Source organism: Mustela lutreola, chromosome 7, assembly GCF_030435805.1.
Source record: "Mustela lutreola isolate mMusLut2 chromosome 7, mMusLut2.pri, whole genome shotgun sequence".
Classification (NCBI taxonomy): domain Eukaryota; kingdom Metazoa; phylum Chordata; class Mammalia; order Carnivora; family Mustelidae; genus Mustela; species Mustela lutreola.
This window is the reverse complement of record NC_081296.1, coordinates 45001850-45017732: the sequence shown is the minus strand read 5'-3', so window position 1 is coordinate 45017732 and position 15883 is coordinate 45001850. Positions and strand designations below refer to the sequence as shown.

Below are 15883 nucleotides of genomic sequence, written 5' to 3'. Positions count from 1 at the left end.
TGTTCTGTAACACATGTTTCACAATTAGGAACCGGGAACAAAGAAAAGCTCCAAGAATCACATTCTGGAGAAGGACCCCCCTCTCACCAGTCATCTCGATCAGGCCAGGCCTCTGTCTGTGGGCCCTCCTTCAAGGAAACCTCCCTTCTTGGGGTGGCTTGGGCTGCTGAACCCACATGCCCCATGGCCTCTCTTCTTTCTCTGGAGCCACCATAAGCCCAGCCTTAGCCACTTTGGGTCCTGTTGGCCCATGGGGCTGGTCCCGCCTGCCCCTCCTCTGAGAAGCTCTCCCCTTGCCAAGACACACTTGACATCCAACCCAGGAAGAGCACCCCTGGGTCTGCAGGGTGGAGAACGTGGGGGTCGGTGAGCTGGTTTCCTGTGTGGGACGTTTTGTCCCTCCTTCTGGTCTAATGTGAGGAGGGCCAAGAGCCAAAGCCCTTTCTCACAGTGTCCTGCCTTGTGGGCTTTGCAAGCATCTTCCCATTACCACGTGACTCCCAGACCCCACGTGCAAAAGAGACCCCGAAAGAGATGTCCCTTTTGGCAAATGAAGAAACTGAAGAACAGAGAGGTTATGGAATCTAACCCAAAATCACACAGCAGGTCAGCGGCAGAGCCATGGTGGTTCCTCCGTCCCCAAGCCAGCAGGCCTGCAGACTTTGGAGTTATGATCCTCAGTTCCTCCATCAGCATCACCGAGGGAGATCTCCCCTCCTCTCCGGCCCTAGCAATTCAATCATATCCTCCCCAGGTGTCGACTGTGGGTTTGGTCATGGCAAAAGCTCCCCCGGGAGATTCCCTGAGCCACTGGATTGGGGAATTCTTCTAGATTCAGGTGTAGAGGTCCCGTCTGCCTTCAGATCATGAGGCTGTGTGATTTTAATGAAGTCACTTAACCTTTCTGAGTCTCGTTTGCAAATTGTTGTGTAATGCTGCCCATCTTCCCGATAAAGAGCGAACAGAAGGATCTGCACACTAGATCCCCTCCGGAGACCAGATAACAGGCGTCATGAGATAGATCGATTCTGGAAATATTCTTATAAGCTTGCAGTTTTATAAGCTCTGCAGTTATCAGATTCACAAGACTGGTTTTCTGTTTCTACCAGTCTTCATTTCAAAAATGGTGGTGGCCCTTCTGTGACACAAGTGTCCCCCACAGGGGCCACATTCAAGCTATTAGGCCATGGCAGTGGACACACCGTAGGCCTTCACTATACGTTGGCTGAGCATAATGGGGTGGGAGCTGGTGCTCCTTGAAGGCACCTGCCATGCCCACTTGCCCACCGGCCTCCCTGGTAGCTGGTGAGTCTAGGCCAAGGTTGGGGAATGAGGCTGTCCAGAGGAGCCTCACCTGTTCTGAGCCTTCACTCCAAGGGACTCTTAAAATGACAAGACAGCCAATACAGCGCTGGCTTTGTGGTTCAGAGAAGGGCAGGGGGATCATTTTCTTGGGAGGAAAAATACATTAAAATATGTCTTTCCCTCTCGGCAAAAAATAAGTAATTTCCTCCAGCAGTCTTAGCCAAGTTTGTTTTTGTTTTTTTTTTTTTGGCAAATAACCACTGGACAAGGACACGTGAAAGGCCTGAGTGATCGTGTGGCAAAGGGCCAGCTGACAAAGAAGACAGCAGAGCGTAGGGAATCACTGTGGATTCTTGAGTGGGGAAGGGGCAATGACAAGCCCAGGGCTGGGGGCAGATGGGAGAGGATGATAAACCAGAGCATGAGCAAGCCACTGGGGCTCTGGCTCCCTAACTGTAGGAAACAGAGTTCTGTGGTCACCTGGGCCTCCTGCCTCTTGAATAGCCACAATGCTTCCACCCCCAGAGATCACACAGTCCAAATGCCTCTTGGCAGGTGTCTCTTACAGATAAACCACTGAGTCTGAGACAGTATGGGCCTGCCCAGCCACAGGCTGTCCCATTTCTTTTGCACTGAGCCTTGAGGTCAGAGGTACCTCTTCATCTTGGAAGATCCTATGAATGGAGGCAATCGCCATCTTTCTGGGAAGCCTGTGTTCTCTTTGAATACTAGTCATGATGATAACCATGACTTCCATTGGTGGAAAACATCTGTGTGACTCTAGATCCATTTAGGACCTCACCCTGGCTCTGAGGTTCCCTACCTCTCCTTTGGTCACTTTGCCCTATATGCTGGCTTGAAGTTGTCCTTGAACTCAAGAGGCATACTTCTACCTCAGGACATTCACACATACTGTTCCCGCTCTCTGGAATGTTCTTCCTGTCGGTGACTTCAGAACTTCCTACTGAAATGTCACCTTCTCCCTTACAGAGCTCCTACCGACCCGTACTCCCTCTTGATTTTTCTTTTAACCGATCACACCTGATGTATATACATTTGTTTCTTTGCCTGTTGTCTGTCACTGGCTACCCCACTCTTATTAATGAGCTTCTGGGTTTAATTTTTCCCCATTTCTTCCCCAGAGCTTAGAACTGGCTGGACAGTCACAGGCACTGGGACAATGTTTTGTGGAGTATTCCACCCCCCGCCCCCAACGGTCTGGGCATAGGAGAGCCCCTTGGTCTTATATCAGGGTCTTGGCAAACATCAACCCTCAGAAACCCAGAAGCAGAAGGGGTGACCTTGAGGGTCCTTACAGTTCCAGGACTCATGCTCGGTTGGGGGAAGCCTGTACTGCCCCCTGGACCTGCGGACACAGGCTCCTTCCTTCCTTCAGGCACAAGCCCTTGTACCTCCCCATTGTGGGAGTTGCCTCTTCCTGCAGTCAGGAAGGCCTGCCACCCCCTCCGCCCATGCTATTGCACCCTGAGACTGCCTGTACCCACCTGCCAGCCCTGCTCGGTGCCCTGCTCTGCACTACTTCCTACCCGCCCGCCCCCTTTCCCTACTTTTAACTACTCCTCTTCTGCATTTCTTTATTTTTCTAAAAAAAAAAAGATTTTATTTGCCAGAGAGAGCATGTGCACAACCGGGGGGAGAGGCAGGCTCCCCACTGAGCAGGGAACCCAGTGCAATGAGGGGCTCCATGCCGGGGCTCGATCACAGAATCCTGGAATGATGACCTGATTCCCAAGCAGACAGTTAACCGACTGAGCCACTCAGGCACTCGAGTCTCTTTCTATCCAGAGCAGCACTACCCTTTAGAAATAGGATGCAAGGGGCGCCTGGGTGGCTCAGTGGGTTAAAGCCTCTGCATTCGGCTCAGGTCATGATCTCAGGGTCCTGGGATGAGCCATGAATAGGGCTCTCTGCTCAGTGGGAAGCCTGCTTCCCTTCCTCTCTCTGCCTGCCTCTCTGCCTACTTGTGATCTCTATCAGATGAATGAATAAAATCTTTAAAAAAAAAAAAAGAAAAAGAAAAAAAAGAAATAGGATGCAAGCCACACACACGAGCCACGTGTGTGATTTCACATGTTTTAGTAGCCATGTTTCAAAAATAAGAAGAAACAGGAAATATCATGTTAAGAACACGTTTTCTTTGACTCCGTATCCCGAAAGATACATAAATTCAGCACGTGATCATTGGAAAGGGCAGGATATTTTACATCTTTTCTTCCTAAGTGCTGGGAATTCAGCGTGTGTTTTGCACTCAGGCGTGTATCAGTTGGGATTCAATCACATTCCTGTGCTCTAGTCACAGGTGGCCCGTGGCCACCTTCTGGGACAGTGAGCTCCTGAGGACACAGTGCGTCCTATGCGTTGATGAAGGAAGGTGAACTGTGGGCATATGGGTGAACCGCTGGTACCGCTGGAGCGGGGCCCCACAGTTCACGTGTGCGTGTGTCCGCGTGCGCGAGTGTCTGTGCCCGCGTGTGAGTGTGCCTGCACGAGAGACAGTTTGGGGCTCTGGAATCTGACCCACCTTGTGTCAGTCCCTCCTCTGACGTCATCTGGGCCGGGGCTTGCTTCTCTGTGCAAGCGGAGGCGAAGATACCTCCTTACCGCGCGGCGTCGGGAAGTTTAAGCAGACAGCACATGTGAAAGAGGACAGCTGGAGCCAGACGCAGAGAAGCTTCCCTTCCTGCCGTCCTTCCTTCTTTCCGTCTCAGCTCACAGGGCTCCTGGGAGACCCACACGCGATCATGCTGCGGCAGAGCCCCGCGAGCTGGGTGGGTCCTGGGTGACCACCGCGTTCCTCCAGCCTTCCATCCTGGCCACGTGCGCAGGACCCCGTGGTGGGTGCTTGTTCAGGGCTGCTTGTCCCGCCCGCAGCGCGGCGCCGCTACCGACACAGGACAGGTGCTCCGTATAAATATTTACTGAGCGCACCAATGAGAGATTGAATGGACGTGGGAAAGGTTGTAGCCTCTGCAGCTGTCAGTGCTTCCAGAAGCCGCAGAAGGCTCCCACCTGCGGGAGAACCCGGGCAGGGTGAGAAGGAAGGGCCCGCCCCGTGTGGCTTGGGCATCCCACCTGTGTCACCAGACTGAGCAGCAGGGGCTCGTGGCAGGGGTCAGTCTGGAGAGCTGTTCAGCTCCCTGGTGAGGGGGGGTTTCCTCTGAGGGGCAGATCCCCTTCCTCCGTGCTCAGTACACATATGCGGCAGAGACAGGCCTCAGGCCTTGGTTGTTTGTCTTTGGAAATGGCTAAAAGGCATCACCCAGATTTGTTTCTAAAATGAGCCTGGAAAATGTTCAGGGAAAGATTTATTTTTGCAAGCAGGCTTCTGCCAGACACAGATTGTATCTTCTGGGAAAATGCTAGGTCCTGTCTAATGAGGGAAAAGAAACATGAAGCAAGGCGGAATGTTTAAGTTCAAGGTCACTGCTAAGCAGGGCTAGGGTCCATGAGCCCCAGATGGGCTGGGGACCCAGCTCTTGAGGGCTGATTAGGGCTTAAATGGCCTCCTCCTGGAGGAGCCCTCTCTCTCACTTCAGGTAATAGGGCCATGGGCTGCACCCACCAGGCCCCCAGCAGCTTTTCTGCAAAGTCAGGTGGCAGGACACCAAAGCCCACTTCAAATGCACCAGGAGCCCATGGTCACCTGCCATCCAGGGCAGAGCTACATGATATCCCCCCAATTTCCCACAGGAACAGGAACATGATACCCCCCTCCCCACCGCTTTCCTCAGGAACGGGGTCTGCTAAGTCAGGGAGCCCCTGGGGCAGAGGTTCTTCCTCCCGGGTTGGGGTGCGCCAACCACAATCTAGAAGACCGATATCAAAGGGGCCCTCAAAGCTCCCTCACTAGCCAAGATAGCCGTAGAACTGAGTGCACTCCCAACCCAGTAGCTCATAATGAAAACTCAATCAGGGAGGTGTGGGGAGAGGAGTCCAACAACTTTCCTGTCCTGTCCTGTCCACTCCCCAGCCCTCTTCTGGGTACATGAACTCAGGAGGTGCACGGATGGCAACTGTCATTGTCCAGGTTCTTGCCCCTCTTGGAAAGCTCCGTGTTTGGCCTCATCTCCTCACCAGGATTCTGATCCCCCTAATCCAGGGACCCTCAGGCTTCCCAGGGGCTGTAGCCACTTAGCCCCTCACTGTCCACACTGTCTGTGGGACCCTCACTAACCACCACCTCCCGACTTCCTCTAACTCTGGGCGTCCTCTCTGCATTTCCACACATAGCCTTGCTTCCCACCCACCCTGCCCTCTGTGAAGGCAGCGAGGGCGGTCTGCAAGTTCTTTTCAAGATTTCAAAAAGCCCAAAGGAAATCATACATTTACCTCAGTGAGGTTTCCAGACTAAATAAAACATTAGGTTTATTTGCTTTTGGCTAGAGTCATATCAACTCAGTGTGGTAACAGTGGTTATCTTGCCTGATCAGAAGCACTAATTGGCAGTTATACGTCTTTGATGAATAAAACTCAAAGAAACAAATTATTATTCAATAAGTGTAGTTTGTTGGGTAGATAAAAGCTTTCAAAACATGGAATCCCTTGAGGAAAGAGCTAAAAAGGATCTTTCGTGGTGAAAAGGGCGGGAACCTCTGATCTACACAAATGTCATATTTTCTTTAGAGCAAAGCGCATGCATTTTTCCATCGGCCTTTGATGCCAGATTCCTCATTAGTGAATTTGACTTCACAGGGTTCCTACAAATAAGACATTTTCATGCCAGTTTTTCCCAAAGAGTGATTCACCAAACCCTGTTCATAGGTATTCCTTGGGAACTCCCAGGTAAGTGTTCGTGACCAAAAGAGTTTCGGAAAAAACTATAGAAGCAGAATGAAACCAGCGGTTATGGGATTTTTCAGAGCTCTGAAGAGATAATGTGAGTCAAGAATCCCAAAAGGGAGGGGCCCCTGGGTGGCTCAGTGGGTTGAAGCCGCTGCCTTCGGCTCAGGTCATGGTCTCAGGGTCCTGGGATCGAGCCCCGCATCGGGTTCTCTGCTCAGCAGGGAGCCTGCTTCCTTCTCTCTCTCTCTGCCTGCCTCTCTGCCTACTTGTGATCTCTCTCTGTCAAATAAATAAATAAAATCTTAAAAAAAAAAAAAAATCCCAAGAGGGAGATGGAGGGTATCCAGCATTCCCTGCTGTCGATTTTCTGAGGCACATCCTCAAGGAACAGGTGTTCCACAGAGAACACTTTGGAAATCATGAGTTTATGATAACAAAGGTGACCCAAGAGCCCATTGGCAGCCATAAGAACAAACAAAAATGGAGAAATGAGGAGACAGCGGAAGGGCAGAGGCAGGGAGGCCGCTGAGCGAGGGGTTGGGGTGCCAAATGCCAATCATGCCAGCCCTTCCAGTGTCACTCCCTCCCCCCTGCAGAATGGTGTGCCTTGGTGTATGGCTGGCAGGGCCTGTGACCCCTGTGACCTGGATTGAAAGACATAGCTCCAGCGACTTGGGAAAGCCCAGCTTAATTTGATTTCCAGCCCTGGGTGTCTCCCAGAAGGATGGCAGGAAGTAAGGACTTTAAGAGCCTTCAGTTCAACCCCCACTCACTAAGATCCTCCTTCACTTCCCACTTTAGGGACTGGGGGGGGGGTCCCTCTTTCTGCCATTGGGGCCACCCAGCCCTTTGAGGAATTCTAGTGAAGCCTCCTCGTGGCTCCCCAGCAGTGCCAACACCACAATTCGCCACAATTCAGGGTGTGCCGTGATGGTGAGGCTGTGGGACACCTCCAGATGCAACATGAAAACTGAAGTGACCCCGCCCCCAGGTGATTCCCATCCCCCACTCCCCCAACCCCAAATGTGGAGACTCTGGGACCAGGCAGAAAAGGCCAGTGTGGAAGGTCAGGATACAGCCTTGTGAGGACTTTTCCAGAAGGATGCACAGATCTGTGGCCGAGTTTGTGTTCCAGACCCCCTTGGCAGAGAGAGCAAACAGAGCAGAGAATCAGGAAGAGCAGACAGCGCCTCCTCGCAGGCCGCAGCAGGGGAAGAAGGCAAAAGGGAGAAAACCCTATATTCCGCTCCTACGGTGTATCTCTCTTATCTCATCCTCTTGAATACCCAGTAAAGGATATAAATCATCTCCATTCTACACGTGAGAAAACCGGGGCTCGGCAAGGCCCGCGGATAATTCATAAGCAATCTGTCAGGCCCACAGATTACCCCTACGCTCTGCTGGTCCTAGGAATTCGAGAGGACTGACTTGGCTTACCGAGAGTGGGTGCCCAGCCAGCGATTGTGTGTGAGGATGGCAGTGTCAGGAGGAAGCCGAGAGGCTCCTCTGTGGCCCCCGCTTCTCCAAGGTCACCGGCAGGGGGCGTGAGTCCGTGAGCGACAGAACCTGAAGGCGGGCCAGGCTGAGCCCCAAAGGTGGGGCCAGAGAAAAGACGAAGGCCTGACTGCCCACCGGGGGTTCGACCTTTGAACTGGCACAGGCTACATGGCAAGCGCATACTTCGTGAATCCCTCAAACTGTGGCTGGAAATGATCGAAAAGCTTCATCAGAGAGAATCTAGCAACAATTTCCACTAGTGCTTTCTATCTTGAATGGTAATTTCACGTGCCTACTCTCATCCTGCAGGTTAACTGTCCTGGGAGGGAGGGCTGAGGAAGTAAGCAATTAGTGTTTCCGCCTGACAGATAGGGAAAGTGTGGCTCAGGGAATTGGGGGGAAAGGAGTCCTTGATGTCTGACAACTGGTGATTAACAGAATTCCTTACTTTTCTACACATTTGATACAGCACAATGGCTAATCTCGAAACACCTCTGAGATGAGCCATCCGGTGTCTCGATTTGCTCAGCCCAGTCAACATCTGTGACAGAACTAGAATTCGAGTCTCCTGGCACCAAAGGCATGGTTTTCTCCCCTCTCACCATATGCCATTTCCAGGGTTACCATGAGAAGTCACCTTCCACAGATTTCAAAGACTTTCCATACCCCAACAGCCTCCTGCCTCGGGTAACACTTACTGGGGTACTCAACGATAGTCACCCAAAGTTGCACTGGCCAAGGTTCGGTGACTTCATACGCAAGCTATCTTCAGCCCAGACGGTCTCTAGAATTTACCCAGAGGTCTTCTGGAACCACAAGCAGATGATCATTTAGCAAATTGACCCTGGCATTAATGGTAAATTTAACACCAGCGCTTCTTCCCAGTGACCTCATTTGTTGAGTCAGACTTAATTCGATCACAATCCCCTGAGCTCAAAGGGCCCAAGTCATCGGGTGGCACGTCTCTAAGGCATTCTCAGATGGGGCACTGCACTTGATCACCTTAAGGAATGGGGAAAAAAATTCTGTCAATCAACAGTTGCTGGTTTTCAGTGATGTATCCATTTGGCTACCCTTCCCCCCCCCCCTTTATTTAATGCAGGGAATTCAACCAGGTACTTTGGAATCAACACATTCATTCATCATTAATCTTCAGTTAATGTTGTCATCAAATGTCATAGGGTTGAGAGAAATTGAACTATTATTCTGAGGAGAAGACCATTCTAAAATCTCTGCTAGGGACAGGCAGCCAATTTAGGGCAGCTGAATTTAGGGGCTCTGTGCTTTCTGCCTGCTACTGACACAGCTTCCGTTCCGTGGGAATAGAAATGGGCTGATTATAAAGTTCATTATTATGTTACCTTGGTGACAGAGACAATGGCACTTTAAGGCAGCAGAATAGAGAGTTATAGAGTTATCAAGTCACTTGGTTAAGATAAGGAAAAAAGAAACAAGATCCGGTTAAAATAAATAAGCACTGTGGGCCTACATCCAGTAAACAATTCTTTTTAATTAAGGAGGAAATTTAGAGCATGAAAGAAGAGAAAAGGGGCTTAAAGACAATTTCTGTCAGTGTGAGGTATTTTCAGGAAAGAATTAGGGCAACCAGGGATTATCATTTTCTTAAGCTTTTGATTGAAATCTCAGACTTTCATCCCTTCTGCAGTTAGAAAATCAAGAGGCAAATGGCGCGCGAGCTTCACAGAGGGGGGAACGAGAGGCCAGAAATAAGCTGGGGCTGTTGACATTCCTGGGGCAAAGTTAGCGGGAGGGGGGTGGCCGCTCACCTATCCTTAGAGTAACCCCTTTTTTTCCTACTTAGCTTCATGGCCTGGGTGCCTGCCTGCCTCAGTCGGTAGAGCACGTGACTCTTGATCCCAGGGTTGTGAGTTCAAGCCCCACGTTGGATATGGAGGCTACTCTCTCTCTCGTCTCACAAAAATCCTGACTTGGCTCATGTCTTGGCCACACAACAAATCGGATGGTTTCCAACATCAGTGTTCCCCCACAAGGCTGTGCCCTCTCGGTGGCGGTGGGGGTGGGGCGGGGGAGATGGTCAGGCCTCCATCCTGTGGTTCAGCCTTCCTCATAGGTCTGTGTGTATGGGGTGGAGGGGCTGCCTAATGGCAGGAAAGCAAACTCCTTGGGGCAGAACCATTTCTTTGTCTTTACCAACAAACTCACCGAAAGATGCTGGTCTTGGCTCTTAACTGTCCAGGTAGTTCGGTTCCTTGCCAGATAAGATAAATTCACTAAAGTCTCAGAATTAAAAAAATTCTATTTCTATTTTGCCACTGGGGAAAAATCTCTTAGCCCTGTAGGAGCACTCTAGGAAGGCCCTACCATGGAGTATTCCACATCATTAAAAAGGAGAAGATCGTATCTGCTCACACAGAGGGATTTTCATGAGACATTCAGTGGTAGGAACTGTATTTGACATAATCCCGATTTTGCACAACAAACAGTGACTTAAAAGGAGCGACACCCTTTAGGGGTCATGCTGTCTGAACCTGAACGCACAAGGAGAAAAGCACCCAGGCTTATGAGCACAGGGAAAGGGCGCGGAGGGGCATAAAAGAAGATGTTGTGAAGAAAGAATTTCTAAACAAGCACAAAATAGTATCTGTCGCCATTACAGATCCTCACGGAGGGTTAAAATGAAAAATAAAAGTGACTTTCCAGTTGAACTTCAGAGTTTTAGTTAGAGTCACTGTGGTACAGACAGACATTGCAGGCCTCCTGCCTGCAGATGAAGACAGAGGGATGCGAGACAGGGCTCGTCCAAGGAGCAGGGACAGCCCCCGCTAGGACAGCGGACAGGTGTCCTCCTCCTCCTCCTCCCTCAGTCCTGCTCTGGCCCTTCCACACCTTCTCCCTGACTCCTCCTCTTTCCTCTCCTCTGCTCCCGCACCTTTCCTCCCCTCCCCAACAGGGTCCCTCCCCCTTCCTCTGCCTCCCCTCCCCCTTCTCCTCTCTTCCTCTCCCTCCTCTTCGTCCACGAAACCATCAGTGGCAGTGCAGCCTGCTCTTCACCCAGGGCCCTGGTGAACGGAGAGTCTTAAGCCTCTGGAGAGGGCAGCTCTGGTTCTTCTAGCTTCTCTCCTTTCCAGGATCTGGTGAGATCAGTGACCTATGGAAGGTCCCAAAATTTGTCACCCCCCATCACTGGCCTAGGACCCAATTCCCCCAACTCCATGTAGGGTTTTCTGCTGGCTCTCAGATCCCGCAGGATGGAGGGGAGAGTCCCAGCCAGTGGACTGCCTGTTCATGGGTCTCCTGCAAGGGAAGGTGGCAGGCAGGGGCCGGGCTGCCCTGGGCAAGGGGCTGAACAGGCCTGTGTGTTCCTCACCTCCAGGCCTGGTCCCATCTCCATTCCAGGCACTCAGTGAGGGACGTAGGCCACTCACCAAGCCCCACTCACCTGACCGCCCCCCCCACCCCCCCCCCCCCGCCCCGCCCGGCCTCTGCTGCTGAGAGCTGTGAGGGGCTGACGGGAAGCCCAGGAGAGCAAGGTCTCCCCTGCCCCAGGCAGGCGCAGAGCTTCTGCAGGGTCTCCGGGGGCCTGTGTGCTAGGACCTGCTTCCTGCCCCTGATATCAGGTCTTCCCCGTCTCCCTGTGTCAGGGCACACCACTCACTGTCTACTTGCATAATCCAGAAACTCGGGGCTCAACCCCCACACATCTTCTCCGTCATCCACATAGGAATGAATTGCCAAACCTGGTCACTTTTATCTCTAAAACTTGCCCCAAGTCCCTCGGAGTCCCTCCATTCCTGTCTAAGCTGCTCTCACCTCCTAAGGGCACCACAGCACCGTCTCCTATTGGGCTCCATCTTAACTCTCTCCTCCCTCTAGACTCACTGAATGGGGAGGTCTGGCCAGAAGGCAGGGTTGGGTCCTTCTCACACTTGGTGCTCCTAACACTTCTGGAGCAGCCACTCAGGGCTCTAGGCCATTCTCCGCACAGCAGCCGAGATAATTGTTCCAAATGTAAATGTGATCTGCCACTCCCTCCCAAAACCCCCCTCAGAGGCTCCTCAGATGGCTTCTTTGATCCAGACACCCTCCAGGGGCTGTCTTCTGCCTGCCCACCCACCGGGCAGATCACTTCCTCCTGGCCCCCAGATCTGGGAGGCCCCCACCCCCACCCCGCCTTCCCTGTCCTCTGCTCAGGCTCCTCCCCTCCTAGCCACACCTCCTTTCTTGACCACCCTCACTTCCCCATACCAGATGAGTTCTCAAGGAACCCTTTTCCTCCCTCACACTTCTCTGTTTGCAATTACACATTCATGAACACGATCATTTGATTCATGCCTCCCTCCCTGCCCCCTCCACGAGGGCAGAAGTTTGTCTGAACTTGTCATATTCCTAGCCTTCAGGAATATAGGTTGAACCCAATAACCAGATAATTACAACACGTGTTAAGGTGAAGGCGATGATGGTGGATATGGGATTGAAAAGATCACGACCCCAAACTCAGTATTCCAGGAAGACCTCCCGAGAGAGGTGGCATTTTAACAGAGAGCTGTACGACTTACTGGATGTGTTCAGGCCAGGGCACTGGGGTGGGAGGAGGTGTACTTTGCAAGTAGAGAGTATTAACACAGGTGTGGAAGCTGGGTGGTTGGAACAATAAGTAATCCAGAGGAAATAGCAAATGGGAGATAAGACTGGAAAGATGAGCCGTGAGCAATCACAGAGCGTTGAGCTGCAGGCAGGGAGTGTGGGCTTGAGCTGGGGGCCCCAGGGAATCCTTGCACGTTAATTTTGGCATGGAGAAGGCTTTGCTAACATTTCCAGTGCAGGTGCAGTATTTAAGCGTGTCATCACTGGAAGGATCCAAACTCATTCTAGTCCTGCCCCTTCAGTTGGCAGGTGAGAAAGTTGCGTCCCAGGGAGGGAGAGTGACTTCCCCAAGGTCAACAGCTGACTCCCTGTACAGTGCTCCTTCCAAAAGAAAAGGATTAATCAGATTTCAATCTCATTTTAACCCCTCATTACTTTTTTCTATTGTTCCAAGAAGCCAGCCTCCTTTTCTTTGCTCATTATTAGGAAAGAGTTGGCTCATAAATATATTCCTTCTGCTCTGCTGGCCACACATGTTTAGAATGCCTGGCTTCTGGGCCTAACTCTGGACCTTACATACACTAGGGACTTGGGTTAGTATATCCTCTCTGTGGACCTCAGTTTCCAGGCTGCTCTATGAACCCCAGGCTTTCTGGAGAGAGTCAAACTAGGGAAAGCCTTCTGCCCAGCCGGTCGTAGTATAAATGAATGTGCAAAGGCCCCGTGGCACCCTCAAGCTAATAACTTCATCCAGCTGGGCAGGCCCAGAAGTGGCCATGAAGACTCTTAACAGTAACTCCCAGGTGAGCCTCGCTGGGCATTTCTACATTTTTAACACCTGCCCTCAGATTTGCGAGTAGGCAAAGGGAGGTGTCAGGCATCAGCTAGAATTCTGTGTGCAGAACAAGGCTCTGAGGAAGCTGCTGGTGGGCCCTAAGCACGCACAGAGATTGAAGAAGAAGAGGAAACATGCACAAACCAAAGCCGGTCATCATTCCTCTTTTAAACACTATTACATCATGTCGTCCCCAAGGACACACTCTGTTCATCCTGAAAGAACTTGTGAATCATTCTTTTTTTCTGAAAATGATGACTCTACAAATGAAGGAATCCCCATAGCAACCATTTTCTGTCCTTGGAGGCCTGCAGAGGAAGTACAGTGAGAGCTCTCCCCAAGAGTCTGAGAGACAAAGAAATTGGCCTAATCTTCAGATTTCAGCTGAGGTAGAAGCTAAAAGGAACATCTAAAAGGAAACAATAACCAGGGATATGGGTGTCGGAGCCAAATCCACGCGCCTTCTGAAGAAACGCGTGGGAAGCCCAGAGGAGCAGGGCGGGTTTGCAGGCGGGAGAGCCCGCGCCATCTGCTCTCCTCAGGCGGTGGTTGGGCCTTGGCTGCAGCCCAGGCCTCCCCGCTGCAGCTGCTCAGGGAGGACTCCTTCCCTTCGCATCCCTCCTTTTCTGCCCCCTACCTCCGCTCCCCCCTCCCCCCGCCTTTTCCCTTGAGTCGGGAAGCGTCCCTTTCCCTCCTCACCAGAACCACCTCAGGTCAGTCTGGGCCTCCACCACTCACTTCACAGCGAAGACACTGGGCTGGGAGCCCTCCTTCCAGGGAAGCAGCAAGGTGGGGTCTGCTGGTCCCAGAAGTGAAGCGGTGTAGACGTGTGTGTGTGTGTGTGTGTGTGTGTGTGTGTGTGCAGTGACTGACTCCCACATGGCAATGACTGTCCGGAAGCTTCCAGCTCTCAGGAAACCAGTCTCTCTCTTCCTCACACGCCTGGTGGCTGCTCCTCTTGTCCTCCCCATCCATAGGAGCCTCTGCTGGAATGAATTTGGTCAAGCACCTATTTACAGCCGCAGGGACTTCTGTGGGGTCCCTGCCAGGCAAGGGGCCAAGCTGGGGTGAAGTTCACCTCCTGGACTATGGACACCTCCCCACATCCCAGGCCTACTCCAGACCCCCAAGGCATAGAGAGGCAAAAAGTGGGCTGGGGAAGGGTGGAGGCTCACCCAGTTGGATACCATGGTCAGGGGCTCTATCCTGCCTCCTGGGCCCCAGGATGTCTCTCTCTCTCTCTCTCTCTCCTTTGGTTCAGAGCCTTAAAGCACCCCTCATGGCTACACCATCCACCTCAGTGTCCATTCAGGCCTGCACTACACACCACTGTCTAGGACTGCAGAACCTTTTCTCTCGTCTCCAACCCCCCTGCTTTAAAGCTTCACATTGGGAATGCAGGCTGTCTGGGACATGGGCCTTCCAGGCCTGACTCCCACCGGGAGACTCCTCCCAGGTTTCCCTCTCACAGCACGAGGGGCCACCAGCTGCCATCCTGGTGAGCGCCAGCAGCTTCCTCTCTGCCCAGAAGAGACCTCCTTACCTTCCTCCCCTTCTTCCTCACCCACAGCCAGACGTCCACCTGGGGAGCAGGAGGGAGGGGAAGTAAAACCATCCTCAGGGGAGGCATAAATCCCAACAACTATGCCTGCCTGTTTCCTGCTGGGACCCCCAGCATCCGGTCAGCAGACCTGGCCAGAGAGGAGGCGGGAGGGGGGACACCATCAGTACAGGGCGGGTGGGTTTTGCTCCGAGTGCCGGTTGTTGGAGTCTTTTCCTCGGGGCATCTGCTGTTCACTGCTGTCACTCTAAAGAGAAAGAAAAACAAAGCACTCTCACTGCCCATCCACATTTTAAGGGAATAAATAGTGCAAAGGTTTTACATATGCCTCTGTTTCCGGCTCTAAGACCACTGGCTGTCTCCTTCCCCACTTTCTAGCACCCCCTCCTGGGTATTTGTTTTGGGGGCACCTCCTGGGCACCCATGCTGTGTCACCGCCTGTGTTTGTGGCTGGAAAGGAGGGTAGACAAGATCTTGCCTTCAAGTCCGAGCAACTCTTGCGGGGAGAGGAACAGACCCCTCAGGGAGGATGTTGTCAGGGTCCAGAGGAGACGGTGCTGTCCGCCACTTCCCTCCTCCCCCCTCCCTCCTGCCGGCTTTCTCTTCTGGACTGAGGTTTAACAGTAAGGTTTTCACCTGGTGATGTCCTTTGGGCCAAGTCGGCCCTGGGTTATGATAGAGACAGTGTTTATATACATGTTACTCAAAATTCCACAAAAAGGGGGTTCTTCCCTCAGGCTGAGCACAACTATCTCTTGCCCTGGCGGACAGCGTCCCCACTACACTGAAAGTCATCTGAAAGCCTGCTCCCCACCTCTGCCCCGACAGCGCCTGGGGAGCCCCAGGGGTGAGCCCCAGCCTGGCACAGAAGGGGGTCCACAGCAGAACCGACCTGGCAGGCAGAGGCGGGGGCCCTGCCACTTCCCTCCTGGGTGGGCTCCACCAGAGATCGTCATGCCCTCCTGGGGGACTGCTGTGATGATCACAGACTGTGTGTATAAAACCAAAACCACACACGGCAGAGGGCCCTCTCATAATGGGTTTTCTAGAGAAGCATTTTGGTAGGGAGTTGAAATGTCCAAGAGAGAGGTTCTTTAGTCCCCAGATATTTTTGGATCCATGCTAGGTGCTGGGGCCCCTCAGAATACTGGAGAAGGAGGGAAAAGAGCCCGCAGGGCAGGGAAGGTGTGCGGAAATGGGTGGGCATGGATGGGCTGGGCAGCCCACTTCGAGCGAGCAGCCCGCCGAGGAGCCCGGGACATAGCCCCGCATCCAGCATTTGCCCTGACCCAGGCACCAGGGAGTCACAGAGGGCA

The 15883-nt window shown here is 52.4% G+C and overlaps 2 long non-coding RNA genes across 3 annotated transcripts in view; one reads left to right on the top strand and one right to left on the bottom strand.

Moving 5' to 3' along the window:
• LOC131835855 (uncharacterized) overlaps window positions 1-4186 on the bottom strand; it is a 35337-nt gene extending 31151 nt beyond the window's left edge. For both annotated transcript variants that reach the window (XR_009355386.1, XR_009355387.1), the window contains exon 1: window positions 3848-4186. This is a non-coding gene — a long non-coding RNA (uncharacterized LOC131835855). The remainder of the gene's footprint in view (window positions 1-3847) is intronic.
• The window catches only part of LOC131835857 (uncharacterized), a 253951-nt gene that overhangs the window by 204402 nt on the left and 33666 nt on the right, over window positions 1-15883 (top strand). The gene's annotated exons all lie outside the window — the stretch shown is intronic.